Raw genomic sequence first — 14,674 nt, 5'->3', positions numbered from 1 at the left:
AGATACACAGCTGACTGTCCAGAAGATTTTATGGTATAGTATCTAATCTCAAATTGAAGCCCCTCACCACTCATCTAACGCAGGGGTTGGTTTTTTACAATATTAACAGACTGATTTCCCCCCTCATTCTATTGTTAATATAGAATAGTGCAATGAGTATCTAGAAGTTTTTGTTTCTGTAGCAAATTAACAAACAATTTCAGGTAATCTAGATGTGATTCCTTTTTTTTCAAATATGCAAGACACTGCGAAGAAACACATTTACAAACCTGGTTTGTACATTCAACTAGTACAACCGTTAGAAGGTCCTGTGCATTCCTCTTTTTCCACCACTGATTATGGGATTTCAAGTTCTATTTGTTCTCTGGAACATCTAATAAAGTATTAATTTGGTGACCATTTGATTTGTATTTTCTCAGTTGTGTAGGCAATTCTGTGTCTGATAGCAGACTTCCACGTGTAGGGTAGTATTATTTACTTAGCTAACAGTTGGGGTTTGTTAGCACGTGTGGTGCTTCTTTCTAGGGTGTTTTTCTAGAGATGTTTTCTCGTGGGCCATTAGCTACATTTTAGAAATTTCTCTTAGTTTATTTGTTCTATAGTAAAAGATTCCATTTCAAATAGAAGAGTTTTCAGACTGAAAAGATGCGGATTCCTTTGGCCTAACCTTATATAGAAATTTATAGATATTAACGTAACAAAAATAAAATGAAAGCTATGAAATTCAGAAAAGGGATAAAAGAAATAATGTGCCCTTTATAGAAGACTAATTACAGTGTATGAAGTGGGTTGCTGAAAAATCTGCTGCCTGGCAGAAACATTTCAAAACGTCGGGGTTGGTGTTAGCTACAGAGTTAGAAATTCTGTCCTGCGGGTTTATGCCAAGAATCAATTGGAGAGGAGAGAAATTACAAATGAAAACTAGGCTATCTACCTTATCAACAAAATGACCTTGTTTTGTGATGCCCTTTCGAGGCACAACTATCAGAAATAATTCACTGTACTCTCTGCAGTCAACACTTGTTTGTTGAATTAATGATAATGGAGATCAGGAAAGGTGAGACCAATGGTCTTTCTCTTCTCTGGCGTCCTGTCATCTAGCAAGTCCACCCACGTTCCTTAGAATGTCATCTAAGACCTTTATGCTTTAACTGCCACCTACGTGTCCAGCTTCATTTTCTGTCACAGCGCCTCTGGTAATTAATGCTTCACCAGCCATTCCTTAGGGGCCCTTTGTGTTCTTGTCTCCATTCTTTTACCAGTGCTGTGGTCTTGAGTTCCTTTGTAAACTCTTGTTCACTTTCCAAGCTTATTCAGAAATCTTCTCTGGGAACCTTTTTCCTCACACCTCTCCTCATACAGAGTACATCTTCTTCACTGCTTCACTACTCCTGAAACTCATATATATATATATATATATATATATATATATATATATATATATTTCTGTTGTGGTACTTGCTACTTTGATGTTGCAATTTATTCGACTACATTATGCATCCATATTTAACTATGAGCATTTATATGCATGATTTTTCTGTTAAAATTAGCATCGTTTCTGACAAGGAAGAGTTGATGCATGTGAATTATGGTGCTGGTGAAGAATATTGAAAGGACTATGGACTGCCAACTGAGTGTTGGAATAAATACAAGCAGAATTCTCCTTAGAAGTGAAAATGGGGAGACTTAGTCTCACACACTGTGGATATGTTTTCAGGAAAGAACAGTCCCTGTTTGGTAAAGGCGAAGGGCAGCAAAAAGAGGAAGATCCTCTTGGAAATGGGTTGACACAGTGGCTACAATAATGGGTTCAAACGTAACAATGACTGTGAAGCTGGTGCAGGATCAGGTGGTGTTTTGTTCTATGGTACATAGGATTGCCATGAGTGAGGACCTACTCAAGTGAACCGAACAGCAACAATATATGCTGGTTGAACTGAATTGGCTGCAAGTTGGACTGAAATCCTCAAGGTCAGCCCTTCGAAAACCACTAGGTGTTCTGTAGGAGAAAGGTGAGGCTTTCTACTCCCGTAAAGAGTTGCAGTTTCCAGAACTCCTCAAATTCAAAATGCTCACGTATTGAAGTAAATAAATATAGCTAACTTGCGTAACCATCCTCATAAGTGATGAGTACTGGAGGAACAGAGATGAATCAAAGATCCTCCCTCAAAGAGTTCCCAATCTAGTGGGCTGGACAGTCATATCTAGCAGCCACCTGTCAGTTTTTCATAACGGGGTGGCTTGCATTTTATTGTGATGCTGGAACTGATACCACCAGTGTGTCAAATATCAGTAGGGCCACCTGTTGTAAACCGATTTCAGGTTTCAGAGAGACCTCCAGAGTAATATAAGCAGGAAGAAGAGCCTGGTTATCTACTTCTGAAAATTAGCCAGTGAAAACAAATAATGCAACATTATGTAGCAATGATCATATGTATAAAGTAATATAATCAAGTATTTTCTTGAAGGGGGTGGTTGAGATTCAGTGCCCCTAAGAGTTACAAATAATTATAGTAAAACATATATTTAGCTTCAAATGATGGGTAAAATTTCTCAATTTATATAATACATTATAAACAGCATCTTGAACATGCTCTCTGTGTTCAGAGAAGATGCAATGAATGGAGTAGTTTGGCTAAGCCAATATTTCCCAAAATTTGCTGTATACTGGTCCTGAAAGATTCTCCATCTAAAAAAAAGCTCCCTGGTCATATAAGTTGGGAAAATATTTCAGTACGAGTTGACTACATGTGATGCTAAGCCATGCAATGGGCCGCTACTATCCCACTTCCTACACAAACAAGGAGCTGGGACCCATGGCTACGCTCAAGAACACAATGAAACCACTTGAAAAATCCCGTTTTCAGGGTTTTTTTAAAAAAAAAAAACTAGGACTCCCTTTAACAATTTTTGTATTATTCAAGCTTTAGTCAGGAAATAGAAGCCATCTCTGTTATCGGAACTGGGAAAATTTAATATAAAACTTATCATCAGGATAAGTTCTTAATTAACTGAAAAGGCAACAAGAAAATAATAAAATATCATGAAGGTAGCAAATTCAAGAAGTAGCTAACCCCTTAGGGGAAGAGCAAAGGAACTAGTTTGGAATTAGTAAAATTTGGAGGTACATCTTGGTGGAATCCCCTGGAGGAAGAATTGCAGCTTGGATGATGTTGATGTCTCAGGATGACACTGAAGCGGCAAGACTTGAAAACTGCAAATATAATATCCAAGTGCTGTGATTCTAGTGTACGACGCATATATGCACAGTCAGTTTGTCATAATGCCGCGTGACGCCCAATGAAACATCAGTCAGTTTTACATGCATGTAATTAGGATCCCAAAATGGGGAAGAGCAATATTTGAAGAGATAATGATGGAGGAAATGATGAAAACCACAAACCCACAGTTCAAGATGCTCAGAGAACTCCATTAGCTATCTACTGCTGGGTACCATCGTGTGTCAGCTGGTCATACTGTGGTGGCTTGTTTGTTGCTGTGATTCTGGAAGCTATGAAATATTGAAGAATTCTATGGGCAACATAGTCAATGATTCAGGAAACATCAAAAGAAGATGAAAGAACTATACAGAGTCACAGTAAACACATACAAAGGACTTTCAACCATTCCAAGAGGTAGCATAAGGTCAAGAGCCAATGATGCTAAAAGAAGGTCAAGCTGCACTGAAGTCATTAGAGAAAGACAGGACTCCAGGAATTTGCTGAATACTATTAAAATGATCTCAACACACTGATTCGACAATGGAAAAACTCACTTGTCTACGCCAAGAAATCTGGAAGACAACTACCTGGCCAACCAAATGGAAGACATCCATATTTATGCCCATTCCATAGAAAAAAAGTGACCCAATAAAATACAGATGTTATCAAACAATATCACTGAGAGCACAAGCAAATCCAATTTTGATAAAGACAATTCAACCCTGTTGCAGCTGTACATTCAGATTGGATTCAGAAGAAGACATGGCATGAGATATGTCATTGCTCATGTCAGATGGACCTTCTCTGAAAACAGATAGCAACAGAAAGATGTTTACCTGTGTTTTATTAGCTATGCAAAGGTATTTGTGTGGATCATAACAAACTATGGATACATTCAGAATAAGGGGAATTCTAGAACATTTCTTTGTGTTCGTGTGGAACTTGTCCATAGACAAAGAGGCAGCCATTGAACAGAATCAGGGGATATTGAGTAGTTTAAAATCAGGAAATGTGGATCAGAGTTGTATTTGTTCGTTATGATCATTTAATCACTACACTGAACAAATAATGTGAGAATTTGGACCATGTGCAGAAGAATTCCGTTTCAGATGGAGGAAGGCTTGTTTACAACCTACAGCAGCAGTTGTCACAGCCATTCATTGCTGAAAGTAAAGAGGGCTTGAAGCACTTGCTGATGAACATCAGGGACTGCAGCCTTCAGTGTGGATTGCAACTCCATGTCAGGAAAACAAAAATCTTAACTAGACCAACAAACATCATGAGAAACAGAGAAAAGATAGAATTTTTCCAGGGCTTCATTTTTCTTGCAACCATAATCAATACTGATGGAAGCAGCAGTCAACAAAGTCAAGCGACATATCCCACTGGGCAAATCTGCTGCACAAGATGTCCTTAAAGTGTTGAAGAGCATGGACGTCACCTTGAAGATGAAGTTATGCCTGACACAAGCCATGGTATTTCCATTTTTTCACGTGAAAGTTGCACAACGAGTGAGGAAGACCAGAGCAGAATGATGGTGTGGGTGAAGACTATTGAGAGTGCCAGGGACTGCCAGGAGAACAAAGGCATCTGGCTTGGAGGAAGGGCAGCAAGGATGCTCTTTGGTGTCCCGATGGGGAGACTTCATCTCACTCGTTTTCGACATTATCAAGCAAGACGAGCCCCTGGAAAGGGTCCTCATGTTTGGTACAGTAGAGGTCCGTACAAAAGAGGAGAACCCTCAACAAGATGAATTGACCCAGTAAGGTGACAGCGTTCTTAGTATTTTAATCAATGTCTCTTGTATTAAAAGGCCCTCCCTATCTCACTGGTGGGAACACAAACTATTCCCCCTCCTGTGTGCGCTCTGGGAATTGTTTTGTTTACTACTTTCCAGTTATGGGCAGTTTCTCCTCTCGTGAGCACAGATTCATCAATACTCAAAAATGTAATGAGACTGCTCTGCAGGTTCCCCAGAGCGCTTTCTCTCCACAGCCTGCTCCACCCTTTCAAATTCTTGGTCGTTGTTTCCTCACTCAACTCAATTCGACCACTAGAGTTTCTTTCCAATCCACCTCCCTGGTTGCTGACTGAAAATGAACTAGAAGCAGTGAACTGACCAAGCGTAGGCCTCCACCTGTTTGTTTCCCTTCTCTGGAATCACATTTAGGTTCTGCTCCGTGTCTGAGAATAGTTTCTTCTTCTTTCTTTGTTTGTTTGCTCGGCTGATTACTTCAGTATGAGAATCAAACCCAGACACGATCATTCCTTATCCATCCGAAGCTTAGATCAGCTGCTGCTTTAACTGATCCCCTGACTCCCTCATTGGGCATAAAGCAGTTGTGAAATTGCACACGTTATCGCCTTCCAGAATTGGGAAGCTTGAATGCTTGCTAAGGCATTTTTATGTCTCAGCAGGGCCACATCTTCCTGTAGGTAGAAGTTATTGGAGAAGTTATTAGGCAAAGCACAGACAGTTCTCAGGTGTCCCCAGAATCTTCCTGTCTCTTATTTTCCACTGTTCTGACAAGCTCATGCCCGGCCCCTGACTTAACACCATTTAAAATGAGTGTTCTGATGACACATTTGCTTCCAGAAAGACTTTTAAACTCTGAAGGCCTCAAAGCAAAGTTCTGTGGGTATTCAGCTTTTTGTATTCATGTGTCTGAAAATGTCTTTATTTTATCCTCACTCTTGAGCAAAAGTTTAACTTGGCAAAGATTTCTAGGTTCAAAGATATTTTATTAATTGTTCCTCATAACTTTGAAGGAATTTTTCAATTCTTTTCTAGAACCAATGCTGCTGAGGAGAAATCTGATGACAATAGTTTCTTATTCTGTATTATGGTATTTTTTGTTTTCTGTATGAAAGCTCAATGAGTTCTTTACTTTGCACATGTTTCATCTTGACTTTAGATTTGAACCTTTAAAAACAATTTTTTCTTCAATCTTATTGGATAGATTTTTCTGATCTTCATTTCTTAAATACAAACTAGCAGTACCGTGCCTCTTAATGGTGAGGACAGAGTACTGGTTCTGAACAACTGACTGGCAATTCAATTAAGAAAACATAAACTGATTTCCCCCTAAATGTATGGATTATTTTTTATTTATCTTTGAATTTGCAAATTATCTAACTGCATACATTTTAATATTCATATTTCCAAATATTTTTGTAGCATGAAAGTAACCATTTAAAAAGAAGAGTTTGACAAACTTAACAGTGAAATGACATAAAATAAAAATACTTTTAAAATTTTATTATTTATTTCAGCTAGACCAAAGCATGTAAAAAATACTTATTTTTTAATTCACTGATTTAACCATTCTATGATTTTCTCCTTGGTCTCAAACATCTTCTGGTGAGTAAAACATATTAGCTTCTGGAGACTGCAATGTATGTATGTATGTGTGTGTGTGTGTACCATGTTTATTACTCTTCCTAAGTCATTTGACTACTTTAATTTCTTTGGTCTTCTTTAATATTTCCATCCTTGTCTTTTGTATTATTGACCCTTCTGTTACTTTAGAAAGGAAAAGTGCACATGACACTTTCATTCCTTCTCTCATTTTTAACAGTCTGTAAGTAGAGATTCTGGAAGACCTGGGTGGCACACCTGGTTAAAATGCTTCACTGCTAATTAAAGAGCTGGCAGTTTGAGTCCATCTAGAATTGCCTCGGAAGAAAGGTCCGGCACTCTGCTTGTAAAAAATCATCCAGGGCACAGTTCTACTCTGACACACAAGGGGTGGCCAAGAATCAGAATCAATTCAGTTGCAATTGGTTTGGTATTTGGTTTAATGAGAGATTGTCCACTATCCCTCAAGACCAGAAAGTATCTTCTGGTCTATGTCGTGGCTAAGTCAGGACAGTTTGTCTTAATAGCCTACATGTACGGAAGAGAAAGCAAAGCCTACTGGCTGTGTTGATCAGTTGGCTCGGCACTTCTGGTTGTTGAGGGGATGAGTCTTCATCTGTATTCAACCATGCAGTCCTCGCTAGTGAGGGAGAGTGCCAAGGACAACAAGAAAACAATGGCAATTTTTGGATAATATTTAATAAAATCATATTTCTCTGAATAGAGGATGGTAAAGCAAGTTGATGCTATTTTTTAATGTTGCAAAATAATAACTTTTAGATGCTTTCTTTCTCACAGGAGAACGTAAGGAGAGAATGAGAAGGGCAAATGGAAGCTATCATTGAGGGCTTCTGTCTTTAGCATTTATGTGAGATGCAAAGAAAACTTCCAATAGTCTTTTAGGGGAGATAAAAATAGGATTATTTTGGAAGATAATAAGATTGACTATACGAAGGAGATTCCAAAAGTTTGTGGGGGGAAATTCATTATATTTAAAATCTATTTTCCACAAACTTTTCGAAGCCTCCTCATAGAATGTCAAATCTTTTCTGATTGGTGGTTGGTGCTTGTATTTGGTAAATGTAATTTTGAAATCTATTTTAAGGAAGTCATACCCCAAAATTTAAACATAAAAATGTCAAAAATATTTATCTATTAATATACACTTCAACTCTAGAAATACATTGTGAAGATCGTTAAATAGAAAAGGATTATTGTAATGCACAAGAGAAAAGCAGATGAACAAACTATATAATGTTAGCTCAAATACTTGAATGCTCCACGGTAAAAAAAACATAAAGGAAATTCAGACAGATATTAACTATGATCAATTTAGAGTGATCCTTTTTGGTATCAACTCCTGTATTTCAATCTTTCCCATATCTGAACTGCTTGACGCATCAAAGAAACAGGGAGCCGGGGGATCAAAGGGCTAGTATTAGCTGCCTGCTAGTATTAACCTTGCAAGTTGTTCCAATCCATTGAGCTAGAGGACGTGAAATCATGTGTAAACTTTAAAGTAAAATGGTAAGATGAATTATTGTTATCACCAATAACTGAAGGATACTATAACTCATCTTTTGGAGAGCTCTCTTTCCACTCAGTTTCATCTAATTTATCTTTGTCAAGACAAATGAGGTTCCCAAAACACTTGGAAAGTCTCCCTCAAGATAATAAACTGCATTATCTGTGCTGTGTGATTGTTTTGAACTGTGAGATAACAATCTTTTAGGTTGGTTTTCCGTCCTATACTTATACCCAGTAGCAGTATCACCCTCCCCCGACCCCAAATTGAAATTTGAAATATAGTTCTACAACATTTTTTTTCTAAAAGGTGTTAGTTTAATCATGGGCAAGAAAATATACAGGAACAAATGTATGCTTATTAAGTAACACATTAACAACAAGTGATTTCATATGCAAATTGCCTATAATTTGTATGCAATTCTCTACTTTTTTAAAATGTGAGTACTTCCAAAAGTTCTTTAGTGTTTTACAACATGTACCATTTTTAAGACAGTGTTAAAGCGCAAATGTTTGGTTCAGTACCTTACCCACTAAGGTTACTGCCTTAAGAGAATGTTATTTCCTATTGCCTGCCTTCCTTGGCCCACCCATTCCGTATCTGACACTTAGGTACACAATGGAGATTCAACTATGAACAAGTGAGACACAGATCTGCTCTTGAGTTGCACGACATCTGGCCCCACTATTTGACACGGACCATTTGGAGACTAAAGAGCTGGACTGTTAACCACAAAGTCTGCGGTTCCGCTCTACGGGAAACAGGTGAGACTATCTGCTCTCTGAAGCATTAGGACACACCAGAAATTCTCCGTGTAGGGTCGCTGTGAATCAGAAGCCCCTCGATGGCAGAGGCAAATATAAATATATATATATACATATAATCTTAGTATTGCATTCAACTCATACTGACCACCTACCTGTCTTCCTAGAGATAGAAAGTGAGGTTAGCTCCTTTCCTATAAAAGCAGGGATCCATCTAAACTGAGGAAAATCTAGGTTCAAAGAACTGGTTTAAAACAGAAGATACTCGTTCTGCCAAAGTTTTAGCATACTGATGTATTCAGTTATATATCTTTATATAATCTAATGATATTTTCCGTATTTGTTTATAGTCATTTCAAATATGCAGACTCATGGATTTGTTAAATAGGACTAAGTAACAAACAACATAAATGCAAATAATAGTAGCGGGATCAATGGAACTATCATACTATCTTATTTTTCATTTGGATAGATAAGTTTAACGTCCTCTGGAAAGATCTCCCATTTCACTCCCAGAAGGAATGTATGGGGTTTTTATAGTATGGCCCTTTTGAGTAAGGGTTAGACTACTCCCAGAAGGTCAGAGGTTCAAATCCATGGCCCTCTCCAAGAGAAAGATGACACTCACCTGTTGCCATAAAGACTTACAGCCTCAGAAACTCTTTGGAGGGTCCCTATGATTTGGAATCAACTTCATGTCGGTGGGGTTTGTTTGGTTTGATTTGTTTTTGGATTGTATGATAGTCCCAAAATCTCACAATAAAAGAGCTTATGATATTAATTTATTCCATATCACATTTGCAATATCTTGCGTTGGACCCTTGTTCTGGGTAGGAGTGTACATAAGAAGACCATTATGTGGATATTTCTATATGAGTCCTAAATCAGATTTATTGATGATACAACTCTTTATCAGGGAAATGTCATGTAACACCATGTTATTTGGGCAAGTGAGATCTTACCTTTACGTGCCATCACATCCATCGTCATTTTAATCACCCTTCTGTCCTTATGTGTTTTGCCCTATCTTTCCCAGTCTGTGGGTAATTTAAAAGCACTCACGTGGTTCGCAGGTTGATGCATTGGGCTGCTAACTGAAAGGCTGGGGATTCAAACCCACCAGCCTGCTACTGTGGAGAAAGATCCTACTGTCTGCTCCCATACAGATTTATGGCCTCGGAAACTCTATGGAGCAGTCATTTCAGAGAAATCCACACTACTGTGTGTACCCTAGGCCTACTACAAAATGTATTTATCAGAATCCAACTGGGTTCTCCTGGCTGCTTGACGTTCTTGCTATTGATCTCCCACGCACTCCTCACCCACTTCTCGCGCCAGGCACTCGACGTTCTCTCTGCTCATGCACACAATCCATTGCTGATCCTTTCCTTTCTCCCCAGATAATAACCATCCTGCTTTACTGAGAAATTCAGTTTATGCTTTCTAATTTCCTTATCTATGTCTTAAAAGTAGGAAGTCATTATCAAACAGCAACCAGCTGTCAGGCACCATGCAAGACAACAGGATGCATAGATAGATAGATAGATAGGTAGACAAATAGATAGATACAGAGATAGATAGATACAGAGATAGATACAGAGATACAGAGATAGATACAGAGATACATAGGTAGTTAAAGTGAAGGGAAGTAGCCAGCTGATCTTTGGATCCACAATACTCAGCAGAGTTACTGACATACAGTAAGTGCTCGACAAATGTGGAGATGAATGTACTAGTGAAGTGTATTAGTGAAAAGACAGATCTAGAGGTTGAATTACTTTAGGAAAAAGGAGAAGGGGAGTAAGAAAGCACAAAATAGATTTTGTGACCTTCTCAGATGCTCTTTCAGAGGAAAGGAGGATGATTCCTATCTCAAAGGAACTGGTAGTCTTCATTTCCAAGGCTGCATCCATGCTTTAAACTCACGCTTACCCTGAACTTGATTCATCTCCCTCAAAGGGGAGCATCTTTGCTATTACTAAATATATAGGCACACACATGCATGCTGTCACGAATCAGTAACCAGAACTTGTCGGCTCTGGAAGTATACTCGTCTCCTTGCCATCAGATCACCTGCATGTGTTTTGACCTTTGGTTCATCACTGTCATCTACACCAGTGTTTCCCAAAGTAGATGGTTCAGTCCCCTGGGGGTGTTGAATGACCTGGGGGTGCAAAAGCAGACACCTGCACTTTACCCTTGCCTGAGTAATTTTATTTCTGAAAGGCGACCATAGACCAAATAAATTTGGAAACCTATCACCTATCTTTTAAGGTTTAGTTTAAGACTCACCTCTCCCACCAAACCTTCTATAGGAGCACCAGCGTTATCTGTGCTGATTCTGTTACATGTGGTCTAAACTGCCTTGTACTCCTACATATTAGCATGTGTTTTGTTCCTTTATATAGTCAGGATTCAATTAATACTGGTTGAATGATCGTGACAAGTTGAAAATCTTAACTAGAGTTAGTAAAAGAAAAAAATTAGTACTAAGTTTTACTTTTACAAAGAAAATGTTTTTCCCCTATAATAACTTATAAACAATTCATTTAAAAAATTTTGTTTCTACTTGGGTCTTGCCACTTGAATAAATGAAGTCATCAAGAAATTGGCTAGCCTTGATCTTTAGGTAGCAAAATATTCTTAGACACGGCAATGATGTTGGCGCTTTCGTTCCCTCCCCCAATTGTGGGAGGCAAAACATGGCTTAATATGATCTGGGTCAGATTCCATTTTCTCCAATGAAACTTCGAGGGAATTTCTTGGTATCTCTGAAAGACTAGTTTCTTACCCCGTTTTAAATGGATTGCTACATATGGGGGTTCTGGTTTGCTTTCAAACAGTTGTGTGCACCCTCATTTTGTCATGTGCTGGTTTCACTGCATTCTGTCAAACTACCGCCCCATGCAACCGAGACTGAAGAGGTTCTTGGATAAAGAACTCGTAAAAAGTAGGTACAATAATAAAGTCATAGATGGTTCTTGGAATTTGTTCAAATGAAATGCTGCATCCAAGTGCAACATAAGTACAACATCTTAGCCATGTAAGATCATTACCATAAAGTAATCATTATGATTAAAAAACCCTCTAATTGAATCATTCTTCTTTCCAAAAGATTGGAATTCTAAGAATACTTCTCAGAAGCTCTCAAACTTAATACGGAACAGGAAATATTGCAATGAGTCCTCGAGAGTAGGAAAAACACACACACCAGGAAAACCCCCCACAGTTGCCTTGCCATTTTTCCATTATGCTTTTTAATCATCTCATTATTCATAGCTATATAGTACTTGTGTGTGGTGCGGAATGTATTCACAGGGGAATGTAGTTAACAGCATATTGGTGTATAAGTATATATACATAATCTACAAGCATGTTTATAGTAAACATACTAAGTAGTTTTCATATTTTAAACTTTACATATATGTTACATTTTTTGAAGCACAAGGAAACCATGTATATGTATGCCATGACTAGGTCAAAGCATCTCCTAAGTAGATTAATAGGACCAGATCTGTAATATCTTATTTCTAAAACAATATCAATAGCAAAATAATGCAAATAACATTCATATAAGTTAGCAGCTGCAACTATGAGGACATAAGTGGAATTTTAACATTTAACCAGAAATAATATATGTAGAAGTTAGGGAAATTTACCACTAAATATTGCCGTGGTTAAGATTTAAGTTTAGTAGTTAAGATTTAAATTAAGATTCTGAGAAGCTGGATTAAATGAAGAAGAGTATGGCATCAGGATTGGAGGAGGCTTATTAACAATCTGAGCTATGCAGATGACATACTCTTGCTTGCTGAAAGGAGGAGGAATTAAAGCCTTGCCAATGAAGAGCAAGGATTGTAGACTTCAGTATGAATTACAACTCAATGTAAAGAAGACCAAAATCCTCACAACTGGACCAATAGATAACATCATGATAAATGGAGTGAAGTTTGAAATTGACAAGGATTGTGTCTTGGATCACAATCAATGCTCATGGAAGCAGCGGTCAAGAAATCAAAAGATGTATTTCATTAGGTAAATCTACTTCACAAGATCTCTTTACCATACTGAAGAGCAATGATTTTACTTTGAGAACTAAGATGTGCCTGACTCAAGCCATTGTATTTTCCATTGCCTCATATACATGAGGTGGACATTGAATAGGAAGACCAAATAATAATCCATGCATTTTAATTATGGTGCTGGAGAAGAATATCAAAAATACTGTGAACTGATAAAAGAACAAACCAGTCTGTGTTGGAAGTAGTACTGAGAGAAGTAAAGCCAGAGTGCTCCTTAGGGGCAAGGATGACTAGAATTCATCTCACATACTTTGGACATGTTGTCAGGAGAGACCAGTGCCTGGAGAAGGACGTTATGTTGGTAAAGTGGAGGGGCAGCAAAAGAAGGGAGGACCTCAACGAGATGGAGTGACTCAGTGGCTGCAACAAGGCATAGGAACAATTGTGAAGATGGTGTAGGACCATGCAGTGCTTTGTTCTGCTGTTCATCGGGTAGCTATGGGTCGGAGCTGACTCAATGGCACCTGACAGCAACAAGGTTTAAGTGTAGTCTGTGATTGAAATTTCAAAATAATATGAGAAGTTTGAAGAGGCAATGAGAACTGCAAAGGAAGAAAAGAAATTATGAGAAACGCAATGAAAAGATGTGTGAAGGAAGTATTAAAGGAACATAATTCTTTACCCACCAGCTTAGGAGACAAACTTCTTTAGTACATGCTTCTGGATCATAGATAAAGATGCATTAACTTAGATAGCCATTCCATTTTTCAGTCCCCTCATATTTCAACATTCCAAGTTTCATTGTGATAATAGTAAGATGCTATATCGGTCACAATAGGATAGGTTGTGCTTTAGTAAAAATAAAACCTTAATGGTATAAAACAAGGTAAATTTGTACTTTGCTCCTGTTACATGTTTATCATGAATTAGGTCATTGTCTAGGTTGTCTACATTTTACATTTCATTGACTTACATGGTCGTCATTTAGCGATCCTGGCTGAACAGGAGCGTCTACTATCTCTGTGCTTCCACAATTACTGTGACAAGTAAAAAGTAAAATGACAAATAGCACATGACTATAGTTTCTCCCTAGAAGTCACATTGATTAAAGTCAAGGTCACGGTTATGCAAACATGAAATGAAAGAATCAAGAAGAGTAATCTCCTCATGTTTCCCAAAAGAGTGAGTTTACTGCACAGAACTAAGTACTTCCATGACCATCTAGAGAAAATCGGAGAGACCAGTTCTTCTAACTCATTCTTTGCTCAAACCAGATATGATTGACAATTTCTTTTTCTATTTGTGGAATATAAAGGTATAAAAATGATTGTTTTCTTCAATAACTACATGTGAAAAACTATTATATGGAGAATGAAAATAAACTGTTTTACTACTCACTCATTTCTCTATGGATTCAAGGTCTTTCTTCTGCCTCTTAAGAAGGCTATAATTTGGTAGAGAAAATGAATTGAGAATGAGGCAGAAGATCAATCAAGTGAACACTACTGGGCACAAAAAGAACTAATAACGGATTATAACGTAAAATGAAAAGTCAGTGTTGAGTGAAGTTTGCTAAGAAAATTTTCTTGGAGAATATTTACCCCTCAATGGACATGGCCCTAGTCTTTGATGGATGGGGAGAAGGAAAGAGGAAATTTCTGGTTAGAAAACTATCAGCTGAAGAAGATGAGCAGAAGAAGGAATAAGCAGGAGACTTCTTTCAGGTGGTTAGAAGTTGAGGGAGAAGTAGCACACCAGGATCAGTTTTCAAAGAGTGTGGACCT

At 37.9% G+C, this 14,674-nt stretch overlaps 1 long non-coding RNA gene across 1 annotated transcript in view; it reads left to right on the top strand.

The window, feature by feature from the left end:
• The window catches only part of LOC142426157 (uncharacterized), a 64,347-nt gene that overhangs the window by 6,193 nt on the left and 43,480 nt on the right, over positions 1-14,674 (top strand). Inside the window, exon 2 of the long non-coding RNA XR_012779729.1 lies at positions 8,716-8,868. This is a non-coding gene — a long non-coding RNA (uncharacterized LOC142426157). The remainder of the gene's footprint in view (positions 1-8,715; positions 8,869-14,674) is intronic.

This window comes from Tenrec ecaudatus, chromosome 14 (assembly GCF_050624435.1).
Source record: "Tenrec ecaudatus isolate mTenEca1 chromosome 14, mTenEca1.hap1, whole genome shotgun sequence".
In the NCBI taxonomy this organism is placed as follows: domain Eukaryota; kingdom Metazoa; phylum Chordata; class Mammalia; order Afrosoricida; family Tenrecidae; genus Tenrec; species Tenrec ecaudatus.
This window is presented reverse-complemented; position numbering and strand designations above follow the sequence as displayed.